Source organism: Arvicanthis niloticus, chromosome 7, assembly GCF_011762505.2.
Source record: "Arvicanthis niloticus isolate mArvNil1 chromosome 7, mArvNil1.pat.X, whole genome shotgun sequence".
NCBI lineage: Eukaryota > Metazoa > Chordata > Mammalia > Rodentia > Muridae > Arvicanthis > Arvicanthis niloticus.
This window is the reverse complement of record NC_047664.1, coordinates 361,047-373,072: the sequence shown is the minus strand read 5'-3', so window position 1 is coordinate 373,072 and position 12,026 is coordinate 361,047.

The window sequence follows — 12,026 nt, the reverse complement described above, 5'->3', positions numbered from 1 at the left end:
TTCTGCTAGGATGATCTTCGTTCTTCTCCTCTCTCTGGATGCCTTTCTGTTCTCTCCTCTCTCCAGATGTCTTTCTGTCCTCTCCATTTTCTGTATGCCCTTATGTCTTCTCTTCTCTCTAAATGCCCTTCTGTTTTCTCTCCTCTCTGGATGCCATACTGACTTCTCATCTCTATGGATGCCCTTCTTTCCTCTCCTCTCTCCAGATGCCATTCTGTCTTCCCTCTCTCTGGATGTCCTTCTGTACCCTTCTCTAGCTGGATGCCCTCCTGTCTTCTTTTCTTTCTGGATGCCCTTCTGTTCTCTCCTCCCTCTGGATGCCCTTCTGTTCTCTTCTCTCTCTGGATGCCCTTCTTTCCATCTCTTCTATCTGGATGACCTGTTTTCTCCACTCTCTGTATGCACTTCTGTCTTCTCCTCTCTCAGAATGCCCTTCTGCTTTCTCTGCTCTCCAGATGTCATTCTGTCCTCTCCTCTCTCTGGATGCCCTTCTTTTCTATCCTCTCTCCAGATGCCCTTCTGTCTTCTCCTCTCTCTGGATGCCCTTCTATCCATTCCTGTCTCTGGATGACCTTCTGTCTTCTCCTCTCTCTGGATGATCTTCCGTTCTCTCCTCTCTATGGATGCCCCTCTGTTTCCTCCTTTCTCTGGATGCCCTTCTGATTTTTCACTCTCTGGATGCCCTTCTCTTCTCTCCTCTCTCAGGATGCTCTTATGTCCTCTCCTGTCTCTGGATTCTCTTCTGTTCTCTCCTCTCTTTGGATGCCTTTGCGTTCTCTCCTCTCTCCAGATTCCCTTCTGTCCTCTCCTCCCTCTGGATGCCATGTTGGCCTCTCCTCTCTATGAATGCCCTTCTTTCTTCTCCTCTCTCTGGATGCCCTTCTGTTCTGTCCTCTCTCTGGATATCCCTTCTGTTCTCTCCTCTCACCGGATGCCCTTATGTCTTCTCAGCTCTCTGGATGCCCTTCGATTATCTCCTCTTTTGATGCCCTTCTGTTCTCTCCTCTCTCTGGATACCCTTCTGTTTTCTCCTCTCTACGGATGCCCTTCTCTTTTCATTTAACTCTGGATGTCCTTCTTTCCTCTCCTCTCTTTGGATGCCCTTCATTCTTCTCTCTCTGGATGCCCTTCTGTTCTCTCCTCTTTCTGGATGCCCTTCTGTTCACTCCTCTCTCCGTATGCCCTTCTGTTCTCTTTTCTATCCGTATGTCCTTCTGTCCTCTCCTCTCTCTGGATGCCCTTCTGTCTTCTTCTCTCTCTGGTTGCCCTTCTGTTCTCACCTCTCTCTGGAAATGCCTTCTGTTCTCTCCTTTCTCTGGATGCCCTTATGCCTTCTCCTCTCTCTGGATGCCCTTCAGTATTCTCCTCTCTCTGGATGCCCTTCTGTTTTCTCCTCTCTCTGGATGCCCTTCTGTCTTCTCTACTCTCTGGATGCCCTTCTCTTCTCTCCTCTCTCTGGATGCCCTTCAGTCTTCTCCTCTCTCTGGATGCCATTCTGTCTTCCCTGCTCTCTGGATGCCCTTTTCTTCTCTCCTCTCTCTGGATGCCGTTCTGTCTTCTCCTCTCTTTGGATGACCTTCTGTTCTCTTCTCTCTCTGGTTGCCTTTCTATCCTCTCCTCTCTCTGGATGCCCTTCTGTCTTCTCTGTTCTCTGGATGCACTTCTGTTCTCTTTTCTTTCTTAATGCCCTTCTGTTCTCTTCTCTCTCAGGATGCCCTTCTGTCCTCTCCTCTTTTGGATGCATTACTGTTCTCTCCTCTGTATGGATGCTCTTCTGTCTTCTCCTCTCTCCGGATGCCCTTCTGTTCTCTTCTCTCTCTACATGACCTTCGGTACTCTCCTCTCCCTAGATTTCCATCTGTCCAGTCATTTCTCTGGATGCCCTTCTGTTCTCTTCTATATCTGGATGCCCTTCTGTTCTCCTCTCTCTCAGGATGCCCTTCTGTCCTCTATCTCTCTGGATAACCTTATGTTCTCTCCTCTCTCTGGATGCCCTTCTCTGCTCTTGTATCTCTTGATGCCCTTCTGGTTTTCCTCTATGGATGATCTTCTGTTCTCTCCTCTCTCTATATGCCCTTCTGTTCTCTCCTCTATCTAAAAGCCCTTCTGTCCTGTCCTATCTCTGGATGCCCTTCTGTTTTCTCGACTCTTTGGATGCCCTTCTGTTATCTCCTCTCTCTGTTGGACCTTCTGTCCTCTCCTATCTTTGATGTCCTTCTGTCTTCTCCTCTCTATGAATGCCCTTCTTTCCTATCCTCTCTCCAGATGTCCTTCTGTCTTCTCCTCTCCGTGGTCCCCTATGTGTTCTCCTCTGCTTGGATGACCTTCGTTCTTCTCCTCTCTCTGGATGCCCTTCTGTTCTCTCCTCTCTCCAGATGTCTTTCTGTCCTCTCTTCTCTCTGTATGCCCTTCTGTCTTCTCTTGTCTCTAAATGCCCTTCTGTTTTCTCTCCTCTCTGGATGCCATACTGGCCTGTCCTCTCTATGAATGTTCTTCTTTCCTCTCCTCTCTCCAGGTGCCCTTCTGTCTTCTCCTCTCTCTGGAAGCCCTTCTGTACACTCCTCTATCTGGATGCCATTTTGTCTTCTCCTTTTTCTGGATGCCCTTCAGTTCTCTCCTCTCTCTGGATGCCTTTCTGTTCTGTCCTCTCTCTGGATATCCCTTCTGTTCTCTCCTATCACTGGATGCCCTTATGTCGTCTCAGCACTCTGGATGCCCTTCGGTTATCACCTCTTTTGATGCCTTTCTCTTCTCTCCTCTCTCTGAATGCCCTTCTGTTCACTCTTCTCTCCAAATGCCCTTCTCTTCTCTTTTCTCTCTTGATGTCCTTCTGTCCTCTACTCTCTCTGGATGCCCTTCTGTCTTTTCTTCTCTCTGGATGCCCTTCTGTTCTGTCCTCTCTCTGGATATCACTTTTCTTCTCTCCTTTCTCTGGATGACCTTCTGTCCTCTCCTCTCTCTGGATGGCAATCTTAACTCTCTTCTTTCCGGATGCCCTTCTGTCCTCTCATATCTGTGGATGCCATTCTGTCTTCTCCGCTCTCTGGATATCCTTCTTTTTCACATCTCTATGGATGTCCTTCTGTCTTCTCCTCTCTCTACATGCCCTTCTGTACTCTCTTCTCCCTAGATTCCTATCTGTCCACTCATCTCTCCGGATGACCTTCTGTTCTCTACTCTATCTGGATGCCCTTCTGTCTTCTCTTCTCTCTTGATGCTCTTCTGTCTTCTCCTCTCTCTGGATGCACTTCTGTTCTCCCCTCTCTTTAGATTCTTTTCTGTCCTCTCTCCTCTCTCGATGCCTTTCTGTTCTCTCCTCTCTCCGGATACCTTTCTGTCATCTCCTCTCTCTGTATGCCCTTCTGTCTTCTCTTCTCTCTGGATGCCCTTCGTTCCTCTCCTTTCTCTGGATGCACTTCTGCCTTCTCCTCTCTCTGGGTACCCTTCTGGCCTCTCCTCTCTCTGGATGCTCTTTTCTCCTCTTCTCTCTCTGGATGCTCTTTTCTCCTCTCCTCTCTCTGGATGCCGTTCTGTCCTCTAATCTCTCTGGTTACCCATCTGTTATCTTCTCCCTATGGAAGCCCTTCTGTTCTCTCCTCTCTCCGGATGTGTCCTGTTTTCTCCTCTCTCTGGATGCCCTTCTGTCTTCTCTGCTCTCTGTATGCCCTTCTTTTCTGTCCTCTCCCTGGATGTCCTTCATTCTTCTCCTATCTCTGGATTCTCTACTCTTCTCTCATCTCTTGGGATTTCCTTATTTTCTCTCTTCTATCTAGATGCCCCTCTGTCCTCTACTATCCCTGGATGCCCTTCTGATTTTTCCTCTCTATGGATGATGTTTTGTACTCTCCTCTCTCTGGATGCCTTTCTGTCCTCTCCTCTCTCTGGATGCCCTTCTGTCCTCTTCTCTCTTGTGATGCTCTTCAGTCTTCTCCTGTCTCCAGATGCCCTTCTCTCCTCTTGTATCTCTGGATGCCATTCTGATTTTCCTCTCTATGCATGATCTTCTGTTCTCTCCTCTCTCTATATGCTCTTCTGTTCTCTCCTTTCTCCAGAAGCCCTTCTGTCCTGCCCTATCTCCGAATGTCATTCTGTTTTCACCACTCTCTGGATGCCCTACTCTTCTATCATCTCTCTGGAGGCTCTTCTGTCCTCTCCTATTTCTGGATGTCCTTCTCTCTTCTCCTCTCTGTGGATGCCTTTCTATTCTCTCTTCTGCTTGGATGACTTTCTTTCTTCTCCTCTCTCTGGATGCCATTTTGTTCTCTCTTCTCTCCAGATGCCTGTCTGTTCTATCCTCTCTCTGGATGCCTTTCTGTTCTCTCCTTTCTCCAGATGTCTTTCTGTCCTCTCCTCTCTGTATGCCCTTCTGTCTTCTCTTGTCTCTAAATGCCCTTCTGTTTTCTCTCCTCTCTGGATGCTATACTGGCCTCTCCTCTCTATGGATGCGCTTCTTTCCTCTCCTCTCTCCAGATGCCCTTCTGTCTTCTCCTCTCTCTGTATGCCCTTCTGTTCCCTCCTCTATCTGGATACCCACCTGTCTTCTCCTCTTTCTTGATGCCCTTCTGTACTCTCCTCTCTCTGGATGCCCTTCTGTTCTCTTCTCTCTCAGGATGCCCTTCTGTGCACCTCCTCTCTCTGGATGACGTGCTTTGTCCCATCTCTGTATGCCTTTCTGTCTTCTCCTCTCTCAAAATGCCCTTCTGCTTTATCTGCTCTCTGGATTCCATTCTGTCCTCGCCTCTCTCTGGATGCCTTCTGTCTTCTCCTCTCTCTGGATGCCCTTCTGTCTTCTCCTCTCTCTAGATGCACTTCTGTCCATTCCTGTCTCTGGATGACCTTCTGTCTTCTCCTCTCTCTGCCTGTTCTTCTCTTCTGTCCTCCCTCTGGATGCCCTTCTCTTTTCTCCTTTCTCTGGATGCCCTTCTGTTCTTTTCTCTCTCTGGATGCCCTTCTCTTCTCTCCTCTCTCAGGATGCTCTTATGTCCTCTCCTGTCTGTGGATTCTCTTCTGTTCTGTCATCACTTTGGATGTCTTTGTGTTCTCTCCTCTCTCCGGATTCCCTACTGTCCTCTCCTCCCTCTGGATGCCATGTTGGCCACTCCTATCTATGAATGCCATTCTTTCTTCTCCTCTCTTTGGATGTCCTTCTCTTCTATCCTCTCTCTGGATATCCCTTCTGTTCTCTCCTCTCTCTGGATGTCCTTATGTCTTCTCAGGTCTCTGGATGCCCTTCTATTATCTCCTCTCTCTGAATGCCCTTCTGTTCTTTCCTCTCTCCGGATGCCCTTCTGATCTCTCCTCTCTCCCTATGCACTTCTCTTTTCTTTTCTCTCTGGATGTCCTTCTGTCCTCTCCTCTCTCTGGATGCCTTCTGTCTTCTCCTCTCTCTGGATGCCCTTCTGTTCTGTCCTCTCTCTGGATATCTCTTCTGTTCTCTCCTCTCTTCAAATGACCTTTTGTCCTCTCCTCTCTCTGAATGCCCTTCTTATCTCTCCTCTTTCCATATGCCCTTCTGTCCTCTCATCTCTCTGGATGACATTCTGTCGTCTCAGCTTCTGGATACCCTTCTTTTTCACCTCTCTATGAATGCCCTTCTGTCTTCTCCTCTCTCTACATGCCCTTCTGTACTCTCTTCTCTCTAGATTCCTATCTGTCCACTGATCTCTCCAGATGCTTTTTTGTTCTCTTCTTTCTATGGATGCCCTTCTGTCTTCTCCTCTTGCTACATGCCCTTATTTACTCTCTTCTTATTAGAATCCCATCTGTCCACTCATCTCTCTGGAAGTCCTGTCTTCTCTACTCTCTGGATGCCATTCTGTCCTCTCCTCTCTCTGGATGCCCTCCTATCTTCTGTTATCTCAGGATGCCTGTCTGTTCTCTCCTCTCTCTGGATTCAATTCTCTCTTCTCCTCTCTCCAGATGTCTTTCTGTCCTCTCCTCTCTCTGTATGCCCTTCTGTCTTCTCTTCTCTCTAAATGCCCTTCTGTTTTCTCTCCTCTCTGGATGCCATTCTGGCCTCTCCTCTCTATGGATGCCCTTTTTCCTCTCCTCTTTCCAGATGGCCTTCTGTCATCTCCTCTCTCTGGATGCCCTTCGGTTCTCTCCTCTACCTGGATGACTGTCTGTTCTCTCCTATCTCCGAATGTTGGGCCTAACACAAGGTCTAATCTCCATTTCACCTCCACCCTTCAGTCATGTACACAGGTGGAGGGTGTGAACAGGCCCTAGAGAGATTTACATACTAATGGGGTACCTGAAGGCCAGAGGTGGAGCCGATTAAACATTCCTCCCCAGCCTCTCCCCCCTTCTCTCCTCCCCTTTTAACTCAGGTTGATCCTGGGTTTGGGGGGTATGCATCCAGATCCGTCCACAATTCGCCATGTGAATAAACCAGTTTTGGGTTCAAGGGCTTCCTCGTGTGTTGGGGCTGTGCCGCTATGAGGAACCATGAGGAGCCAGGGAGAGACTTTTAGTTAATGAACAGCCAGGCCCAACTTCCAGCTGGAGAAATCCAGAGCATTCCCAGCCGACCACCCACAGCATGGCAGGAGGAACCGCGGGATCCCCAAGCCTTTTTTTTCCCCACATCTGGCGCCCAACGTGAGGCCTTAGAAGTCACACAACCAAGCAGCTACCAATACTGCGGGAAGGGTAAGCCCCAAACTCTTGAAACAAACAATCTGTTTTTTCCTCCTGTGTTTCAGTTGGAAGCCATCACACGGATTTAAGTAAGCCAAGGGAGCTTTTGCTACCTCCTGGACAGGGCCACTCTCTGGTGCTGGTTCAAGGCTTCCCTGGCCTCTGCTTAAATCCTGACAGCCCACAACAGGCGTTGGCAAAGACTCTATCTAGACTCTCTCTAAAACAAAAAGAAATCTGGTGACACAGCAGCCATTTAAAAGCCATAAGGGTGGCTGCCAGTTCTTAAATCTGCAGGAAGGCTTGGCGCTCTTGGACCATTGTGGAATCCCCCAAAGCCAATAGGCCAAGGGAACGTTCCCATTGGACAAGGTGTTTCTCCTCTTTTCTATCATGGGAAACTCCACCTCACGTAAATGTTCACCCCAAACCAGGCAAATATATTCTTTACTAAAGACCCATGGGATAAGAATAGGCAAAAAGCAAGCCTCCTTGTTTTGGGAGGAAGTCCTTCAGATAGCACCATGCATGGCAGAGGATAATATTTACAGTCCAGACTCTTGGAGCAAAGGAGCTTCCCTTATCAAAAACAGAGATAAAAAAACCCCTTGTGAGTTTTTGCTGATCTTAGCTGCAATTCGGCAATGTATAAGACCATCAAAAATAGGACAGACTGAGAACAACACAGCTACTGGGGCCCCTCAGTTAAATGAACCCAAAAACCAAGGTCCCAAAAGTCACCTGGTTTCAGACCTTGAGGCCCTTACCCAACTAATAAGAGAAATAAAATCCATATACCCACCCCTTTCCTCTTATGCCTTGGAGGAAATGAAACCATGTGCTCCTCCTGTCCCTCCCTCCCCCATCCAAAGGCAAGGCTTCATTAAAATACCAAAGGAGCTTTCCCCTGCCTTCCCTCTTACCTCCCAACCAAAGAGAGATAAGTCCCCTCCCCCTTGTCTTAGCCGCAAAAGTTGCAGTCCTTCAAAATCCATAGATAAAACCCAAACTGCTCAAACATTCCCAGTTAATATCCACCCCACTCGAACTAAACCACTTAAATGGTACCCTATCCAAGCCTCCGACCTAAAAGAACTCAGGCAGGCAGTGAAGGAAGATGGCATTCATGCACCGTGGACAAAATCCCTCCTACAGAGCCATATTGCCAACTTAAACACCCCCCAAGTTTGGAGAGATATTTGCCGTTCTGCCCTTCCTGATCCAATGTTTCTAGAATGGGAGGCGTATTATCGTGATAAGTGTCTTCAGCAAGTCAGGCAAAACCAGGGAAGGGAAGATGACACTCCATGGGGTTTTAAAGAACTATTTGGCCAGGAAGATTTCTCTACTGGGGCACAACAGGCAAGTCAGCCAACAGGCTACTATGACCAGGTCCGCCTCTGTGCCATTCAAGCCTGGAATAGGCTTACTCCACCTTCAGTGTCACAAGACCCTGCCCACTCCCTGCTCTCCCTCCATCAGAAGTCTGGAGAACCTCTATCTGATTTTATCTTCAGAACTAAAATGAGCTTAGAAAGAAAAATCTCCAACCCCACAGCTAGAGACCTTCTTCTTAAAACCATTGTTTGGGAAGGCATGACTTCCGAATCTAGGCTAGCTTGCCAGGGTCTCCGGAAGGAGCATCACGATAGGTGGATTGTAGCAACCAGAGAAATAGGAACCCCATCAAATCAGGTTGCATCCATAGCTCAGGCATTTGTGGCAGCAATAAAAACAGAAAAAATCTGCCTCAAATGTGGGGAGACAAGACATTGGAAAGATGAATGCCCTACAACCTGCCATCTTCGGGGCCGGGAGACCCAGCGAGACCTCGAGCTCGCACGTCCCCCGCCCCCGAGCCGCCCGCTGCGAGCTGGCCCAGCCACAACTGCCACCGGCTAACCAGTGCCCAGAGAGAGCGGAGAGGCGGCATGAGCGAGGCGGGCTAGGCCACCACCTGCGACACCATGCTCCCACAGGACGCTGACCATGTGCCTAAGAGCCCTGTGGCCAGCGGCATGCCCCAGGCCCCGGCGCCAGCTGCGCCCCTCGCGGGGATCCCTGGCAGAGACGCAGCTCCCAGACCCGCCCCGGCCTCTTCAGCTCCCGTGGGCAGCAAGGACTCAGAGAAGAAAGTTCTCGCCACCAAAGTCCTTGGCACTGTCAAATGGTTCAACGTCAGAAATGGATATGGATTTATAAACCGAAATGACACCAAAGAAGATGTGTTTATACACCAGACTGCCATCAAGAAGAATAATCTACGCAAGTATCTGCGCAGTGTGGGGGAGGGAGAAATTGTAGAGTTTGATGTGGTTACAGGAAAAGGGGGTCCTAAAGCAACAAATGTGACTGGCCCAGATGGAGTTCCAGTAGAAGGGAGCCGCTATGCTGTGCAACGTAGACCTCCCCATAATGCTGGTGAGATTAGACAGATTAAAGATGGAGTCCCCAAGGGAACACAACTCCTGGTCCATCAGAATCCAACCTACCGCCCGAGGTTCCGCAGGGGACCCGCTCACCCACGCATGAGCCCATATCATTCCCTACAGGTGGTAGAGCCAGCTACAGGTGGTAGAGCCAGCTCCAAGAGTGTTCTCCCCAGTTATTGCCCACAGAAAACCTCTCCCCGAAACTCCAGGACATTGAGTAATTCCCAGCCTAGTTCACAAAACTAGGCAGGCTTCTTTCTGTCTCCCCCCTCTTTCTCCACGTGTTCCTTGTTAGCTTCTTCTAATTTTTAGCTAGGCCCCACTCTTTCTCCATGTGTTCCTGGTCAACTTCTCTACTTTAACTCCTCCTCTTTCTCTCTGTCTCTCCCTCTCCAGGTGCTTTCCAGCTCAAGGGCAAGATGGCAGACCCCCTAGCCTCCACTTTGCCCATCCCCCAGCTCCACAGAGAGGGCTCCTTCACAGACAACAGCAGTCTTTCAAGTCACAGTGCCTGCTGTGACCCTCCTAAGACTCCTTCCTTAGGTGAGAGATTCCTATAGCCTTTCACTCTCTGACTCTTAGCTCTCCTATCAAGCCTAGGTATCTCTCCCTATAAACTTCAAGTTAGCTTTTTAATCCTTCTCTACAATTAAAATTTCTAATAAAAAGAAAGGTGGAATACAGGTCCTCTCTGCCAGAGCACCGGGACACCACATCGCAGAACAAGGCCCCTCCCCACTGCTTCTAAACCCGCTGTACTGCTTTTCCCCAACAGGAGGGCCTGCAACAAATGTTCCTGTTTTTCAACCAAAAAATTTTCCTTTTCTTTCTAACAGGAACACCTAGAGCAACAATGCTTGTGTTTTTCAACCAAAATGTTTGTTAATTTTTTATTTTAACCATTTTATATTAAAATTTTTATTTTTTTATTTTAATATTTTATATTATGCTGCCTTTTCTCTCTAATATTTGTGATATATGTCCAACATTATTTTTTTTCAACCTTTATAATTTCTTCAAGGTTTAAAAGCCATCTAATTTCCTTCCACAGTTTAAGTGAATGTGCTGATCACCATTTCTTGAGTCTTAATTAACAACTAATTTCTTTTACAGGCAAACTGTTGCTGCCAATCCCAGATACAAAATTAACATTGTTTTTCTCCCTCAGCCATCCAAAAACAGACTCAGATACCTTCCAAGACTAAACTTTCCTCAAACACCTTTGCTTTTCCAGGATCTTAACAACAGGCCATAAGGTGCTTGTTCCCAAGCAATTTAGTGCCCCATGTCCAGCCTACAGACATCTCCCTGCCCGAGGTGCTGCTTCCCTCCTGTGATTATCCTACAGGTATACCCACAGATCCAACAGTCCAGCCATCTTCTGGAACCTGCCTGAGATGCCAAGCTGCCTTTTCCTAGTCACCTCATCTGACTACAGACTCCAGAGACACGCCAAGATCCAGTGACAGCGCCACCTCCTGAAACCTGCTAAGCTGCCTTCTTCCAGTCATCTCATCTGACTGAAGACCCCAGAACATGCTGAAATCCAGAGACCCACACCAGGCTCCAGAGATGCATGCCAGAACCCAGAGATGCTCACTACAGAAGACAAATCTAGACCTTCCAGCTACAAATGAACTCTTTTGCCAAAGTCACATAGCTAAAGTTACATGTTAATGAGGAAAACATAATGTCTATTTAGATTAATCAGATGTCATTACCCTCAAACTGTACAATCTGTATTTAATTGTTTCAATGATTCCCTGCCTTCCAAACCCTACCCTCAATTCCCACTACCCTTGATTTAGTTATGCTACACCCTGTGGCCTACATAGTGTTTTCTTTTGACCACCTCATCCAAAATATTCACAAAAAAACAGTGAGATGTTGGGCCATGAAGAGATGATTTGGACATAGCCTGGTTGAACGGGCTTTAAATCCCTGAGACCCTTTTTAGGGATGGTAGAATGTTTAGCCCTGTTCCTAGGCCCACTTCCACGTGGTCCACATCTCTCATTAACACAGAGTTGCCCCTCCTTTTATGAAAGAAAAAAGGGTGGGATGTTGGGCCTAACACAAGGTCTAATCTCCATTTCACCTCCACCCTTCAGTCATGTACACAGGTGGAGGGTGTGAACAGGCCCTAGAGAGATTTACATACTAATGAGGTACCTGAAGGCCAGAGGTGGAGCCGATTAAACATTCCTCCCAAGCCCCTCCCCCCTTCTCCCCTCCCCTTTTAACTCAGGTTGATCCTGGGTTTGGGGGGTATGCATCCAGATCCGTCCACAATTTGCCATGTGAATAAACCAGTTTTGGAAACCCAAGGGCTTCCTCGTGTGTTGGGGCTGTGCCGCTATGAGGAACCATGAGGAGCCAGGGAGAGACTTTTAGTTAATGAACAGCCAGGCCCAACTTCCAGCTGGAGAAACCCAGAGCATTCCCAGCCGACTAACCACAGCATGGCAGGAGGAACCGCGGGATCCCCAAGCCTTTTTTTTCCCCACATCCGAATGCCTTTCTGTTCTCTCCTCTCTCCAGATGTCTTTCTGTCCTCTCCTCTCTCTGTATGCCCTTCTGTCTTCTCTTGTCTCTAAATGCCCTTCTGTTTTCTCTCCTCTCTGGATGCCATTCTGGCCTCTCCTCTCTATGGATGCCCTTCTTTCCTCTCCTCTCTCCAGATGCCCTTCTGTCTTCTCCTCTCTCTGGATGCCCTTCTATTCCCTTCTCTATCTGGATGCCCTCCTGTCTTCTCCTCTTTCTGGATGTTCTTCTGTTCTCTCCTTTCACTGGATGCCCTTCTGTTCTCTTCTCTCCATGGATGCCCTCCTGTTCTCTCCTCTCTCTCTGGATGTCTTCTGTCTTCTCTTCTCTCTGGATGCCCTTCTGTCTTCTCTGCTCTCTGGATGCCCTTCTCTTCTCTCCTCTCTCTGGATGCTCTTTAGTCTTCTCCTA